Here is a 17344-nt window from a genome sequence, read left to right as displayed (position 1 = left end):
ATATAGCTGAAAACCACTTAAATAGCTTCATGTAAAATGATAATTTAAAGTGTTTATAAAACAGATTGGTTATCTGTTTACTACAGGGCAAGTATATGGGACATATTCAATTCTTGTATGACCAAGGAACAACACACAATGGCCATACCCCAGCATATAATACTTCTTGTTAGGCAAACCTGCATTGTGTACAAAGCTATTGATACAGCTGGTAATGCTGAGCAGCTAAGATCAACAATAGGAAAATTGGTTCTTACCTGCTAATTTTCATTTCTGTAGTACCACAGATCAGTCCAGACGCCTGGGTTTTGCCTATCTTCCAGCAGATGGAGACAGAGAAAGTTTCACAGGCACCGCCTTATAACCCGGTGTGCTACCTGCTACTCTTCAGTATTTATCAGTACCCAAGCAGAAAACCTTATTGAACAAACAACTTTTTATGGATTAAGTCTAAACTTATCCCCTAGAACGAGCAGACGATCAGAAAAACTTAAAAATTGAATAACTTCCTAAGAGGAACCTTTAGAACTTATGACATTTATCAGAAAAGCTACAAAAATTACAGATCGAGCGGACTCTCTTTACCCACACTCTCACCCAAACTCCGAACCTCCGCAATGGGCGGGGATCTGGACTGATCTGTGGTACTACAGGAACGAAAATTAGCAGGTAAGCACCAATTTTCCTTTCCCTGTACATATCCAGATCAGTCCAGACTCCTGGGACTGCGGTAGTCCTGCTTGAAGGTCACTTTCACCGAAATTGCCAACTTCCAAGGCCTGGATGTCCAACCGGTAGTGTCTAGCAAAGGTGTGTATGGACGTCCAAGTAGCCGCCCTGCAAATCTCTTGCGGTGAGACCAGTTGGCATTCTGCCCAGGAAGCCACCTGTGAGAACATAGAATGGGCCCTTAACCCCTCCGGGACTGGGCGACCGCGACAGATATAGGCAGAGCTAATAGCCTCCTTCAACCAACGTGCTATAGTAGATTTTGAAGCCTTCTGCCCTTTCTTTGCACCATGCCACAACACAAAGATGATCCGACAATCGAAAACTATTCGTGACCTCCAAATAGTGCAGTAAAGGCTCTTCTTACATCCAGGCGTCTCAGTTCCCTTGCATGAGGAGTACTAAGCTCTAAATCTGAAAAGGCCGGAAGCTCTACTGACTGACTCAGATGTAAAGACACTACCACCTTAGGTAGAAAAGACAGAACCGTTCTCAAAGAGATTTCGGAATCCGAAATTTTCAAGAACGGCTCCCTGCACAACAATCGCTTGAATTTCAGACACTCGCCTAGCTGAACAAATCACCACCAAGACCACCACTTTCAAAGTCAAATCCTCCAATATGGCCTCCTAAATTGGCTCAAAAGGTGCTTCACACAAGCCCTTAAGGACCAGATTTAGGCTTCAAGAGGGACACACTTTACGTACAGGTGGTCGCAAATGTTTCACCCCTTGAAGAAAATGCGCCAAGTCTGGATGAGCCGTGAAAACGGAACCATGAAGTTTGCCCCTTAAACATCCTAGGGCCACGATTTGGACCCTCAAGGAATTGAAGAATAAACCCTTCACGAGACCATATTGTAAGAAAGACAGGACCATGGCCACCACAGCTTGGTGAGGATCAGTCCCCTGCGTCTCGCGCCAAGACTCGAAGACCCTCCAAACCCGAATGCATGCTATGGAAGTAAAGGTCTTATGAGCACTCAGTAGAGTAGAAGTTACATCTTTTGGATAACCCTTCTTCCTCAATTGCCTTCTCTCAAAAGTCAGGCTGCAAGACAAAAGCGATCTGCTTGATCGAAAAATATAGGACCTTGCTGCAGGAGATTTGGCAGATGACCCAATCTCAGGGACCTATCCATCGTCAGGTTGACCAGGTCCGCAAACCATGGCCAATGCAGCCACTCTGGAGCCACGAGTATCACTTGGCCTAGGTGAACTTCTCTTCTCCTGATAGCCCTTGCCTACCAGGGGCCACAGAGGGAACACAAAGGAGAACATTCTGGGCCAAGAGACCACGAGCGCATCGACGGCTTCCGCCCTGTGTTCTCTTCTGTAGCTGAAGAAACGCTGCACCTTGGCATTCAATCGAGTTGCCATCAGGTCCACATGAGGCCTGCCCCACTTGTGGGAGAGCAGGTCCATGGCACTCTAACAACTCCCATTCCCTAGGGTCCAATTGTTGTCGGCTGAGAAAATTTGCTTGCACGTTGGTGAAGCCTGCTATGTGTGATGCCACTAACCATCAGATGTCGCTCCGCCCAGGACATCAGCATCTCTGCTTCCAGAGCCACCAAACAGCTCTTGGTTCCACCCTGCCGGTTGATATAAGGCACCGTGTTGCATTGTCTGACAAGACTCTGAACGCCCGGTTGCGCAGGAGGGGAAGAAAGCTCTTCAGAGCCAACCTCACCACCCTTGTCTCCAGAAGAGTGTTTGCCCAAGTCACTTCTGCGTCACCTGCACCTGGCACACAGCTCCCTAGTCAGAGAGACTGGCATCAGTCGTCACCTCCATCGAATCTCCTCGAAGTCCACACCGTATTCAAATGGCCCTGGTCAAGCCACCACGAAAGACTGGACCTGGCGACTTCTGTAAGTGGTAGCAGAAGATGAAATTGTTCCAACAGTAGGCTCCAGCGGGACAGCAATGCACTCTGCAGAGGTCTCATATGCACAAACACCCATAGGACCAACTCTAAGGTCGACACCATGGAGCCAAGAACCTGCAAGTAGTCCCAGAACCTGGGCACTTGGGTTTGTAACAGGTTTCGGTCTTGGGCTCGTAACTTCAGAATCCTCTCCTCTGAGAGGAAGACCTCATTCACATAAGTATCGAAGCATGCTCCCAGAAACTCCAGAACCTGGGAAGGTGCTAGATGACTCTTGGCCAGGTTGTCAACCCAGCCCAGGGATCTCAGGCAGAGCAACACTGTCTCCACCGCCCAATTGCACAATTCCTCCAACTTTGCCCATATTAGCCAGTTGTCCAGGTAGGGGTGAACCAAAATCCCCTCTCTCCTTAGGATGGTTGCCACTACCACCATGATCTTGGTGAAAGTCCGTGAGGCTGTGACCAGGCCGAACGGAAAAGCGCAAAATTGGAAATGCTGTCCAAGAATCATGAACCTGAGATATCTTTGATGGTCCCTGCGGATTCCGATATGCAAATATGCTTCCATCAAATTAAGGGGAGCCAAGAACTCTCCCTTTCGCACTGCCACTATGACAGACCAAAGAGTTTCCATCCAAAAACAGGGCACCTTCAGAGCCACGTTCACCTTCTTTAAATCCAGAATTGGACGAAACGTTCCTTCCTTCTTTGGTACCACAAAATAAATGGAATACCATCCCTTCCCTTTCTCTTCTTGGGGGAACAGGAACAATAGTCCGTCCCCCCCCCCCCCCCCCAAGACTCTGCAGCCTTTGGATGGTCTGTCGAATGACGCTTCTTTGCTAGGGACCCACAGGGAAACAACAAAAACAGGTTTCTAAGTGGCCGAGCAAATTCTAATGTGTAGCTGTGTTCTACCACGCTTAGAACCCACTGGTCCGATGTGATCTTGACCCACTCCTGGTAGAAGAGAGTCAGCCAACTCCCAATGATTGGAATCAAGGCGTGGGCTGGCGATGCCTCACTGTGAGGACTTGGCTCCGCCTGCCCACTGGCTGGAGCCCCTCGGTTGGTCCTGTGCCCACGAAAGAATTGGGACCAAGACTGAGACCTCCCTGAGGTCTGTCTCTGGCCTGCGCCCAGAGCTCTGTTCTGATGGAAACGCCTTTGCCACGAAAACAAGAGGGAGCCTGCACACCTTTCTGTCCTTTCGGCTTGTCCTCTGGGAGCTTGTGCACCTTATCTCCCAGCTGCTTTATCAGTTGTTCTAGGTCCTCCTCAAAAAGGAATCTGCCCTTAAAGGGGAGTGCTCCAATCTGAGCCTTTGACGAAATGGCCACTGCCCAAATACGCAGCCACAAGAGTCTCCTAGCCAAGACCACAGACACCATTGTCCTGGACAAGGTATGAGTAAGATCATACAAAGTATCAGCTCCATAAGCCACTGCAGCCTCTAAGCGTTCCGCCTGCTTCGCTTCTGGGGGGCGAGAGGTCCTTGGCACTCTGTAATTGTTGCACCCATCTTACGCTTGCCCGCAGCATATAACTGCTGTAGACTGCTGCTCATATGCAGAGACTTCAAAACTTTTCTTGAGGTGCATCTCTAGTTTCCGATCTTGAAGATCTTTCAAAGCCTCCGCTCCAGTGACCAGTATGGTAGTTCTCTTCCTGACTGCCGAAATGGATGCGTCCACTTTAGGAATCTTCAACAGCTCCATTCTGGCAATGGATACAGCTTGTCCATCGCCCTGCTGACCTCGAGACCTGTCTCAGGAATATCCTACTCCTGGACCATCAACTGCTTCACCATCTCATGAAAGGGAAAGGTCTTAGTTGGACCCCACAAGCCTGCCATGACAGGATCCACCGTGTCCGGGCTCGCTTCCGCTAGTGGGAGCACAATCCCCAACTCCCCTAGGACATGCGGAATCATGGGTGCCAATTTTTTGCGCTGGAACAAGCGAACCACCTTAGGGTCATCTTCTTCCACAGGAGGTGTCTGGCCATGTTCTTCCCCTGGGTCAGGACCACCTGGGGGAGGAGGGGCATCACCAAGGCCATCCCCTGAATCTAACTCCTCCGAGGAGATATCTTGACTGACCCGCATCACGGGGGCTTGAGGTTTGCGGATTCTAGTAGATGCCGGCGAATCTGGCTTCCTGGATGCCTTTTTAGGTGGTCCTTCAGGCCTCCTGGTCCTTGGAGCCCCCCTCTTTTTGGCACTGCTGGCCAAGGTGGCTTGGTGCATTAAAAGCACAAATTCCAGAGAAAACCCAGGAGGACCCCCTAAATCCCCTGCTAGGGAATCAGAATCTTCCCCAGAGTGGTCCCCTGAGCCTCATCTTGGCAGGAGATAGCGTTGGAGGAAGATCCCCTCCCCTTCTCTCCTTGGCCATGTAAAAAGCAAACTGGCCGCCGTTCCCACGCTGAGGGGGATGGGTTGGCCTGAGGCTCTTTCACAGCTGGCACCTACTAGGTGCTGCATTGCTTTGCCATTGCTGCTGTGGCGCCATTTGAGGACCCCTCCTTCTGGGGAGACAACAGTATTGGTCTGCTGACACGTGGCTCTAGAGCCACTCACCTCATTGCGAACACTGGCTCCCCCGAGGCATGACACGGCAGAGGCAAGCCACACGGTAGGCGCCAACAAGAATGGGGAGTGAGGTAGGAGAGTCCAATAAACAGCAGCAAACTCACTGCCCTTCGTGCGATCCCTCGCATCAGTAGGCCCCTCCCGTTAAGCAGCCCCTACTCAGCTCCTCGATTCCAGCCTAAGGAAGCCTCTCTCTTTTTTTTTTTCCTTTTAAAAACTATCTGCTAAAAGAGAGCCCCAAGAACAGCAAGAAGAAAGACAAAAGGGATAATTCCCTGAAGACATGGCAAAGGCTGCACACTAAAGGGGAGGGAGCTGGTCCCCCAGCTATCAGCCCTGGCTCCCAGATTTGGGGTTCCCAACCCCTAAGAACATAAGAACATAAGAAAATGCCATACTGGGTCAGACCAAGGGTCCATCAAGCCCAGCATCCTGTTTCCAACAGTGGCCAATCCAGGCCATAAGAACCTGGCAAGTACCCAAAAACTAAGACTATTCCATGTAACCATTGCTAATGGCAGTGGCTATTCTCTATATCTCTATATCCTGCTCGTTCTTCACCTACAACCAGGGGGGATGGTCCCACCAGGACCTAACAACCCCCTGGGAGGATAGACTCCTGAAGAATTCTCTCTTCCTTTTTTTTTTTTTTTTTAAAACTTGGGTACAGAACCGCAGGTTTTGCACCACCTCCATCTGCTGGAGACAGAGAAATACTGAAGAGTAGCAGGTAGCACACCGGGTTATAAGGTGATGCCTGTGAAACCTTCTCTATCTCCATTTGCTGGAAGAGAGGCAAAACCCAGGAGTCTGACTGATCTGGGTACATACAAGGAATGTGTATTATCACCATAAGACATTAATGTCTTAGAGTTCTACATTTAATTTCATAGTAAATCTTGTCTAAAACTAAAAGACTAGTTGACAGGATTTGTCTTAGTACAGCATATCACTTTATCTGGGTGCCATAGAGGATGTACTGCAGTAAGACTTTTTTTGGGGTGGGCAGGATCATTTAGGGAATGAACTCCACAGCTTTTGGTATGAACTATGCGGAGTTTCAACATTGTCTCAGTCACTGCAAATTTGCTACCTTTCTGATGAAACCAGCCCCAGGAGGGATTCTGCAAAGATCTCTCAGTTCTAGATGTGGAAGTACACAGGGGGATAATTACATTAAAAGTTTTGTAAGTCAAAAAATTCTATGACTCCAAATTTGGTAAAATACTTAAATGTTTAGAAGTCAAAAAATTAGTTTCCAAATATTTTTGGAAAGGTTTTAAGGATTTTAAAATCACTGGCTTCCAAATGGATTTTATAGAATTTTATAATATTTAATAGTAAAATACTTCCAAATAAAAGCTAACAAGTTCTGTACAAAGCACTGCAGACAACAAATAACTGTTTATCTTATGAATGATGGATTAGATGTTCCACAATTTTACAATACACCCAGCTGGGTTTAAATGTTGAAGCAGGCATACAAAATGAAAAAAAAAATAAAATATATATATATCCCCTAACCCAGCGGTTCTCAACCGGTGTGTCGCGACACACTAGTGTGTCGCCAAGCACCGGGTAGTGTGTCGCGTGCTCCGGGTCTCTCCCGCTGCTCTTTCTTACTTGCTGCCGTTGCCGCCGGGCTATCAGCAAGTTCAAGCCCAGCGGGAACAGCAGCGGCACTAAAAGAAGCTGAAGCACTTGTGGCTGGGCCTTTTCTTCTTCCCGCGCCCCCCCCCCCATGACCCGGAACAGGAAGTGATACGCGGTGCGCGGGAAGGAGAAAGAACCGGCCCGTGCCGCGTGATAAAGTAGCAGCGGCAGCAGCAGCGTCATCGGCCCCCGGGCAATCGAAGCAGCCGGTAATCAAGAAAGGAGAGAGCAGCTTGAGCCTCCCGCGGTCGATGGGATTCTACTTTCTTGGCTTGCAGGGGCTGGAGGAGGAGGATGCTGCAATTTCCATTTGTGCTCCGGGGGGGGGGGAGTGAGTGAGAGAAAGAAGCAGCCAGCCTGCGTGTGATTGAGAGCACGTTTGTGAGTGAGAGAAACTGGTCAGAGAGTTGATGTGGTGTATATGTGAGAGACAATGAAAGTGACTGCTCAGGGAGATGACTGATGTGTATGTGAGAGTGTGAGACATTAGTCAAGGAAGTGACTGATGTGTGTGTGTGTGTGAGAGAGAGAAAAAGCATGGAAGTGAGAAATCTGGGTATGTGAGAAAGCAAGGGCGTAAGAAGCCTGGTGTTGGGGGGGGGGAGGGGGTGTGTGTGAAAAAAAGCATGGGAGTGAGAAGCCTGATTATGTGAGAGAAAGAGCATGGGAGTGGGAAGCCTGTGTGTGTGTGCATGCATGAGAGCGAGAGACTGGTTGGTAAGGTGACGGGGTGTGTGAGAGAAAGAGACTGGTGTGTGTGAATATGAGAGAAAGAATGTGATTCAGGGAATGAGAAGCCTGTGCAGTGGAGAGCGAGCATGGAAATGAGAGAGACTGGTGTGTGTGTGTGTGTATGTATGTGTGTGTAACAGAGAGAAAGTGATTATGGGAATGAGAAGCCTGTGCATGTGAAGAGAGTGAACATGGGAGTGAGAAACCTGGGTGTGTGTGAGACAGCATGTGAGGGAGAAGCCTGTATATGTAAGACAGAACATGGAAGTGGGAAGCCTGTGTGTGTATGCATGAGAGAGATCAGGTGATTGGTGTGTGTGTGAAAGAAAGTGATTATGGGAGTGAGAAACCTGGGTGTGTGTGAGACACAGCATGGGAGTGAGAAGCCTGTATATCTCAAAGAACATGGGAGTGGGAAGCCTGTGTGTGTGTATGCATGAGAGAGATCAGGTGACTGGTGTGTGTGAGAGAGAGAGAGAGAGAGAGAGAGAGAGAGAGAGAGAAAGATTATAGAAATGAGAAGCCTGTGCATGTGGAGAGAACAAGCATGGGAGACTGGTGAGTGTGTGTGAGACAGAGAAAGTGATTATGAGAGTGAGAAGCCCGTATATGTAAGTAGAACACGGGAGTGGGAAGCCTGTGTGTGTGTATGGCATGAGAGAAACTGTTCAGGAAGGTGGCTGGTGTGTGTGTGTCAAAGACTGGGAGATGATTAGTGTGTGAGAGACAGAAACTGGTCATGGGGGCATGACTGGTATGGTGTGTGTGTGTGAGAGACATGGGCATTAAGGAAGAGGACCATGAGTATAGAGCTTAGCCTCTACTGCTGCTTCTGCTGTGTGCTACGGCCTGCTTGGAAGAGGAGCAGGAGAGCTGCTGGAGGGGGTAAGTAAAGGTGGCTTTTTAAGTTTATTTTTCTTGATTGACTGCCATTTTAATTATTTAATATTATGTGATGTGTCTGCTTTTTTTGAAATATTTTATTGGTGTTTGGAGAATTTTTTAATAGTTTTTAATAGTTTTTAATTGTTGGATGTTATTCTGTTCATAGCTATTTAGAAACATTTATTCTGCTTATTAGTATAGTTTTACAATTATTTCTGTGTGGGGATCTATAGCTGCCTGCTAGTTCTGTTTTCCTAATAAGAGGTGTATTGGTTTTTAGGGCCTGATTTAATATTTATATTGTTGCCTTTTCATAGATAGGGTTGCTCCTATTTGAGTGTATTCCATAATACAAGTGTAAATGTGTGTGGATTAGTTTATGTGCATTACTACAGATCCTGGGAGTATGTTAGGTCGGTTCTGTGTCTGTTACCGAGATGAAATATTTTACTAGCATGTAAGAGTTTTATCAGTCTTATTTGTTGTGTTTTCTCAAGAGGACATGCATTGGTGGTAAACTGTTGTCTTTTCATAAGTAGGGCTATTGAGCCTGGAAGTAGAAGGAGTTTGAGTTGCTGTTACTGAGATGACACCAGAACCAGAATATCTTTTTTGTAGGGTGAGTTGTATGGGGAATGTCATAATTCTGCTTTACATCCATTATTGTGGGTCAGGGGGGTTCCCGTGGATGCAAACTGAACTTTTACATCTAGCCCCGTGGGTCAGTGTGTCACGCATGTGAGAACCATCTGTCAGGTGTGTCCCGACAGAAAAAAGGTTGAAAACCACTGCCCTAACCTAATCAACTGTATGGCACAAATTCAGCAAAATGCATAGTGCTGGGTTTTCTGAGGCAATATATTTTTGGAGTATAAATGTGTAATATAAATAAGGTGAATATCAATGACCCAGAAGTCATACTGCAATCTCACTTTTATAGAATAACTATTATAGATACACTTAAAACAAGAGAAAACAAATCCAGATACATTGAAACAATTGGCATTGAGGAGGAAAAATCATCCTGTATAAAACAAGTCTGTTTACCTGCAAATAAGGTCCTTCAAAAACAGCAGGATGTATTAGCCATTATGTGTGGGTGACATCATTTGATGGCTTTGTCATGAACCCAGTTCTCGGAGCTCAGTAAAGACTTTATGGAGCATGTGTGGGAGCTCTCATGCAATGCGCCTCCTCGTAAACCTCTCAAATCTCCTCCACAGTTTCTTTAGCAAGGTAGTCAAGTCTCCAAGGAAATGGGCAGATACTAAGAATGGCTAATTCATCCTGCTGTCTTTGGAGAACCTGGTTTGCAGGTAAATAAACTTGCTTTCTCCATCAACAAGCTGGCATAAATTAACCATTATGTGTGGGGATTCCCAAGCTGAGGGTTGTACAATGGAAGCACTTACTTGAGACAACCTTGCTTCACTAAATGGAGAGTAGACTACTGGGACGAACTGTGCAGAACTGTTTGTTCAAAGTTACTGTCTCCTTGGGTTTTGCTGTGCAAACAGTAGTGGGACATGAAGCTGCGCACAGATGACCAAGTAGCAAGTTTGCATATATCTTCTACTGAAGTGGTACCAAGATGAGCCAATAAAGTTGCCATGACTTCTACTTGATGAGCCTTTGAGTCTAATCTGTAGACCAGTTAGCACATGACAGTGCACCATATAGCCAGTTAGCCAATTGGACACTTTGTTTGTCAACTGTCCTTCTCAATCAATTGAGATAAAAGGAGCAAAGGTAAGGTTGCATCCACTTTAGGTAATATGCCAGGGCTCTCTTACAGGCCAAGGAGTGATAAGCTTGTTCTCTTCTGTATACATCAAGTCATGGAAAGATTGTAAGAAGTACAGTAGATTAATGTGGAACACAGATACCACATTTGGAAGGATCTTGAGGTAGGTCCATAAAACCAGTCTATTGTGAAAATATTGCAGGTATGGTAAATATGAAATCGGAGCCCATAATTCACTTACACTTTGCCCCAAAGTGACAGCCACAACAATTTTTCCAGGTGACTGACTTGAAAGGTTTGAAAGGTTTTAAAGGAGGTTTCAGAAGCTGAGCTATGACTACAGAGGTCCCAAGGCACTGGAGATTTACTGACCGGAGATCTGGAATGCTGCAGACTTTTCATGAATTTGGATACCAAAGGATGGAGACAAATCTGAAATCGTTCCACCCGACAATACACATAAATGATATCAAGATGAACTTTTATTGAAAAGGTACTGAAGCCTGAAGAATAATAAATATCAAAGCAAGTCCTTTGAGCCACAGAAGGGATCCAGACAGCTGGCCACACAACAGTTGAGAACCTCTTCCATATGAAACTATAGCATCTTCTGATCAAAGGCTTTTCAGCCAAATTTAGTATGACCTCCACCTGCTTTGGAAGGCATTAGGAGATTACTGTGCACTTAATGTTATGCTGTGAAGGCAGGTTCTGCCAGTCTGTTATCTTCCTGAGTGATAAGCATCAGAGATATTCCCAATGGAATCAGAGACAACTTGCAGATGGATGAGATATGGATATCACACTTGTTGAGGCCAGGCTGCTGCTAAAAGGTTTATCCTTGCTTTGTCCCAAAGGACTTTCTGGATAGTCTTGCCAATCTGTGGGTACCAGGGCCGGCGGAACCACTAGGAGAGCTAGGCCTGTGCCTAGGGCGCCGCGACAGGCAGCAGAATTTTGAAAGGGAAAAAAGTGCCCTTTCAAAATTCTGCCAGCCTTCGACTCGCCTAGATGGAGACCAAGCGTTGGGATTTGGGGGGCGCCGCGGCAGGCGGCCAGCTCCCCACTTGCCCTGCCACCCCGCCAGTGTCACCCTCCCGACGCCCCCCTAGTGGTCCAGCGGAGGTCCCGGGAGCGATCTGCTGTTCCCGGGGCCTCCGCTGCCACTAAGCAAAAAGGCGCCGGTGACCTTTAGCCCCTACCATGTGACAGGGGCTGAAGGCCACCGGCACAATTTTGCTTAGTGGCAGCCGAGGCCCCGGGAGTGGCAGATCGCTCCTGGGCCCTCCGCTGGACCACCAGGGGGGGCGTTGGGAGGGTGGCACTGGGGGGGGAGGCAGGGAGAGTCGGGGGCTGGCTGCCTGCCGCAGCACCCCTTAAGTCTCGGCGGCTGGTCTCCGGCTGCACTGATCTTCCTTTCTTCGGCCACGTGATCAGCTAGACCTGCTGCGCCGATCTTCTTTCTGTGTGTGAGTGTGTGTGAGTGTGTGTGTGTGTGTGTGTGTGTGTGTGTATGTGTACGTGATGTGATGTATATGTAAGAAAGGAATGGAGCTTGTGTGTGTGTGTGTGTGTATGTGATGTGTATGTGAGAAAGGAATCTGCCAGTTTAAAAAAATGAAGTGTGATAATACATATACCTCAACTTTTGTGCTGATTTTGTTGAAAAGTTGGATGAAAGATGAAATTACTAAATTTTAGGAATCCCTCTGCTGGAAAATAAAATGTAACAAAGTGGGTAGAGACAAATACTAAAGTAAAAAAAAAATTAAAGTATTTAAAATGTTCATCTCAGCAAAATCACAAATTTAAGATACTGATGCCAGGTGGGGTTTTTTTTTTTTTTTTTGACGCATAATTTAAGCAAGAAGGCTAGAATAGTTCCAATCTGAAACAGTTTTGCTTTTTTTTTTTTTTTTTTTTTAAGCCTTTAGAAAATGTATATTTTTAAATGACTAAGACTGGAGTCTTCCCATTTAAAAGGGAAGCTGACTAAGGATGTCTTTCTGTTCCATATCTCCCACATGAATAATCATATGACTGATAGTTTGAAGAAACACACTTGCTTTATTGCCTGAAAGCATAAAACAAGAGAAGGTGTAGGTGGCTGTCCCTTGGGAGGACAGAACCTGAAGGAAGGGTGTCATTTCGCCTTCTGATAGGAATGCGGTTTTCTTATTTAATGGTTGGGAGCATCACTTTCACTTTTAGTAAAAGTGAAAAATGCTGTAAGTCTGAAAGCAAGGTGCTTCTGTGAGTGTAATGTGTATGTGAGACAGGGAGAGTGCTTCTGTATGTGTGTGGTGTATATGTGAGTCAGGGAGGGTGCTTGTGTGTGTCAGTGTGTGTGTGCGAGAGACATTTAGCATGTTTTTGGCTGGCTTGTGGCTGTGAGAGAGGGTATGTGTGTGATTGAGCCTGTTTGTAAGTGAGATAGAACGTGTGTGATTGAGAGCTTGTGTGTAAGTGAAAGAGAGAGAGCATGTGTGTGACTGAAAGCCTGTGTGTTAGTAAGAGAGAGAGAGAGCATTGTGTGATTGAGAGAGACTGGCCAGAGAGGTGACAGGGGTGTGTGTGTGTGTGAGACAGAAACTGGTCCTGAGGGTGTGACGTGTGTGTGTGTGTGTGTGTGTGTGAGAGAGTGTGTGTGAGAGAGAGAGAGAGAGAGAGAGAAGAGACTGGTTGTGGTCCCTAAGGAAGAGGACTGTGAGGACAGCTTCAGCAGCTACTGCTGCTTCTGGTATGGCCTGCAAGGGAAAGGAGTAGGAGAACTGCTGGAGAGGGTAAGTAAAGGTGGCTTTTTAAGTTCATTTTTCTTGATTGACTACCATTTTTATTATTGGGTAGTATGTGATGTGTCTGCTGTTTGAAATATTTTATTGGCATTTGGTAAAGCTTTCAAAATTTGCATTAATCTTTAATTATTGGATATTCTATTCATCAGCTGTTTTGAAATTATCTTATTTGTATGGTTTTATAATTATGATTAATGATTTATATATCTTTATATTATTGATTTGTTTCACAAGGAATGGTGAAATTTTTGTTTTTCCATTGTTACACTGTATAGAGTCTGGCGTGATGCGTTTTACATTCAGTTTTTGTCTGCACATTTCTGTTTATACTTTATGTGGCTTTATTCTGTATTTGATGAGAGGTCTGTCTCTGCTCTGTATGTGTGACCATGAGGAGAGATTCTGCTTGCATATAGTGTCTGAATAGGGATCATTAGCAATCGGGTTTGTTTTGTTTCCTCAGTAGGTGGTGTATTGGTATTCTAGGACCCAGTGTAATATTTACCCTTGCTTTTTCAAAGGTAGGGTTATTGTTGTTTGAGTCCTTGGTGTTATTACTGTTATGTTACGATGGGATTGCAGTATAGATTTTGAGTGTCTTTTTTGCGGGGTTTTGTGTTAGTTCACAATGTGCCTGGCAGTGGAAGGTGTTTGTGCTGCTGTTACTGTGAGGTGACACCAGAATTTGAAAATATCTTAGTATGAGCAGCTGTAAAGGAAACATCCAAGCTCCATTGTTTAGGGGAATTTCAGTGGATGCACAAAGTTACAGAATTGGAGGTGCAGGATTTGTATTGACATTCTGTCCCTTCCTATAAATTCCAGACTTCACTCTCATACCCATATAGAATTAGTTGAATGAGGCTATCAAATAATTTTATAGTGTGAAACTGGCCAGCTTTTTAAAATTACCCAGAAGAGCCTTTGGACTTTTTTTTATTAACACTTTTTTTTTAATAACCAATTTGAAAGCACGATCCATGCTATAGAGGTGGGTGTGATGAAGAAATGTCATTTTGGCTCCCCCCCCCAAAATTCTTCTGTCTAGCGACCCCACTGATTTTCTGTGACCTTAAGCATTAGTACAAGGAGGATTAAAGGGGGGGGATGCTGGAGAGGCACACAAATGCATTGGCCCCTGGGTGCCGGAGACCCTTGGTGCGCCACTGGGTGCGAGTCTTATGAGGCCGCAAGCGGTGGCAAAGAGAAGTGGAGATTTGGCGGGTCGCGAGCAGTGCCCAACCTGCTTGTGTCCGGAAAACCACAGAGTCAACGGACGTGATTGAGAATGAGGTAGGAATTGGGGCCGAGACCAGGGGGGTGGCAGCGCAACGGGGGGGCGCAAGGGAGAAGGCTCGCTTAGGGCACCAAATCCCCTTGCACCGGCCCTGGTGGGTACATATAATGCAGACACATTTGAGCAGAAAATCAAGAGCTGGTCTTTAGCTGCTTGGATACATGAAACAGAACTTCAATTTTTCCTGTTCACATCTGAGGTGAACAGGTCAATTGCTGGCTTTCATCAACAGCTACTTCCTGGTTCAAGGATCATTTATGTGGTACCAACACTCTGCTATGGCATTCTGCCAACATACTGGAATCCTCCAAAATTGGCTGTTTGGAGATAGGCATTGTGATGCCATGTCCATAACCAGATTCGGGTAGCCTCCTAGCAAAGGGCCTAAGAGTCCATACTTCCTTGTTTTATTGAAAATGGCCTTTTGATAGTCCATTTGGATTAAGATTCTCTATCCCAGAAAGGTAAGAGAAAGCTATCAGACCACAGAAAATGACTTGAAACTCCAGGTGGATGATTTGCAGACAACTCTACTGGTGAATACATTGCTTGGGTACATATTGCACATGTATATATTCCCCCCCCCCCTTTGGTGAAAGCATCTGTAGAAACAGTCATTTGATGCAGTGGGACACATAGCAATAGACCCAACTGAAGAATTTCCAGCTTCCTCCACTACTGAAGAGATGCTCTCATCTTTGTGGTCATGGATATTTGGTTGATAGGAGCTGATCTCATTGGCTTTGAAGACCCTTCCGAAGTTCTGGCATGTGCAGATGAGTCAAGGGCACAAGTACTGCAGCCTCCATATGGTTGAAAAGGACTAGTACTGATCTCACTGACACTTGATCCTGCTCAAGTAAGGCCTTTAGTAGGTCCATCAGTAATGCAGTCCTTTTGACAGGGAGAAATGCCTTTTCCTGAAGTCAGTCTATCCAGGTTCCTATGAACTGAATTCTTTCAGCACCAAAAGGTTTGACTTGGCACAGTTTACCAGGAAGCCAAGGGAATGGAGACTGGTAGGCTTTTGGTCTGTAAAAAATAAATAATTTGGTACCAAGAACACCTGCACTGATGAGGTTAAATCCTGCCTCAATATTGATGAGGGCCCCGATTAATGGCATTCTCTCTTCTTCACTTCTGAGGATGGAGGACTGGAACAGGGTACCTCGCACCACTCTGATGCTCTTCGCTGCATTTCTTCTGTTGCCACAGACTTCTGTGCCATACTCAACCCCTGACCTGAGGCAGACCTGGAAGCCAGTGCCACCAAGCAGGGGAGACGAGGGAGAGAGGGTGCCTGCCTGCCTTCCTATGCTTGTGGGATTGAGAGGGGGGAACTTCCCACTTCAATTTATAATATTAGGAGCCCAAAGATGCTTCGCTCCTCAATGAAGAGTGGATCTACTACGCGGCTTTGCACCAAGGCTTGGGGATGTTACCGATAGCGTCTTCCTTAGATCCTCCATCTGCTAGCATAATAGAGGACATCCAATCACTGCCGTAGCAGTTAAAGGAGTTGTGGTCCGGGCACAAAGAGTGATAGCAGATTGACTGCACATCTGTGAGAGACAGTCTCACATCTTACTTATTCTCAATGCTGTTTATTTAGTTATTTTTAAAGACAGGAGTACTAGGCCCCAAAAAGTAGAAATTTTCTATATTCCACCAATCCACGGATCTTGCTGGATAACAGTTATACATACTTAATTGAAACAGATAATTACAGACGCATTATTTTATACACTGAATAAAATTAGCATCCTTTGCGGACATTAACATCTTACTTATAGGGCTAGTTATGAACAGAGGTCCCTGCCATTAAGCACCCCAGAGGAGATATCAGCCATTCAACTATTAGGAGGAGAAGGCTATGGTGTAAAAAAAAAAAAAAAGAAAAGAAAAGAAATAGGCCTTGAGGTTTTTTCCTAAATTTCATGAGGTCCCTCTCCTCTCTTATTTCCTTCAGGAGGGGGTTCCACACGGTCAGACCTGTGACTCTAAAGAACAGCTTTCTAGATTTGATGAATCAAACCTATTTTACAGAAGGGATTTCTAGGAGAAATTCCGAGGCTGAGTGGCGTGAGCACCTAGGTTGGTATTGTTGATCGGCAGCTGTGATACATTGAGGGACTAACTTGTGCTGGGGCTTTGAAAGCCAGAACCAAAGCCTTAAATCAGATCTATTTGACTGGTAGCCAATATAGGACTGCCAATACAGGAGAGTAATAAGCTGTATACCAAGCGAGTGGCAGAGTTCTGAATTATTTGTAAACTTTTTAAGTGCGATTTCAGAAAGCCCAGAAAGAGAATATTACAGATAGACTGAGACTAAGATGCTCACAAGACAATGTCCACAAGCAAAATTCCCACACATGCTAGGTAAAGTCTTTACTTAGCTCTGGGGTCAGCGCCACTGGAAGACATCTCACACAATTAATTTGATTTATATTCTGCTTTTCAGACACTTCAAAGCTAATCCAGGCCTGCTTGTTGATGGAGAAACCAGTTTCCATGAATAGCTAAATGAAGCAAATGATCTGATACCACAAACATCAGATGAAATGCAAAAATGCTAATATATAAAACATGCTTTTTAAGAAAGCACCATTAGAAACTATGACCTGTGCATCTCCTGCAAAATTTTAAGGTGCTTATTCTCGTTTCTCCTTTTACTACAGGTCTCACTCTGGCTTCACACACTATCACCTGGTCACATCCAATAGCTACTGCCAATCTGACACAGGGTTCAAAGCAGAGGGCTGAAATGCAGAGATGAGTGCAAGGATTGGAAGTAGCCCACAAATAAGAGGCAAACAATTATGGCTGCCTTAACTTTTTCCTTCTCTAGGCTACCTCAACAAAATTAAGTTATCACAGCCACCTTCCAAGGCTCAGGGCTTGCAATATGAAGGCACACCTCAGCTTCAGGGACTGTGTGTTATTACTGGAGAAATCTCAGCTACAGTCTATCTTAGGAGGTAGGAACTCATCCCACATCTCCTGACATAGCACCAACAGTTG

At 45.7% G+C, this 17344-nt stretch overlaps 1 protein-coding gene across 4 annotated transcripts in view; it reads right to left on the bottom strand.

The window, feature by feature from the left end:
- Positions 1–17344, bottom strand: part of EP300 (E1A binding protein p300) — a 466384-nt gene that overhangs the window by 94577 nt on the left and 354463 nt on the right. The gene's annotated exons all lie outside the window — the stretch shown is intronic.

This window comes from Rhinatrema bivittatum, chromosome 2, assembly GCF_901001135.1.
Source record: "Rhinatrema bivittatum chromosome 2, aRhiBiv1.1, whole genome shotgun sequence".
Classification (NCBI taxonomy): domain Eukaryota; kingdom Metazoa; phylum Chordata; class Amphibia; order Gymnophiona; family Rhinatrematidae; genus Rhinatrema; species Rhinatrema bivittatum.
Note: the sequence above shows the minus strand (reverse complement) of the source record. Positions and strands in the feature narration are given on the sequence as shown.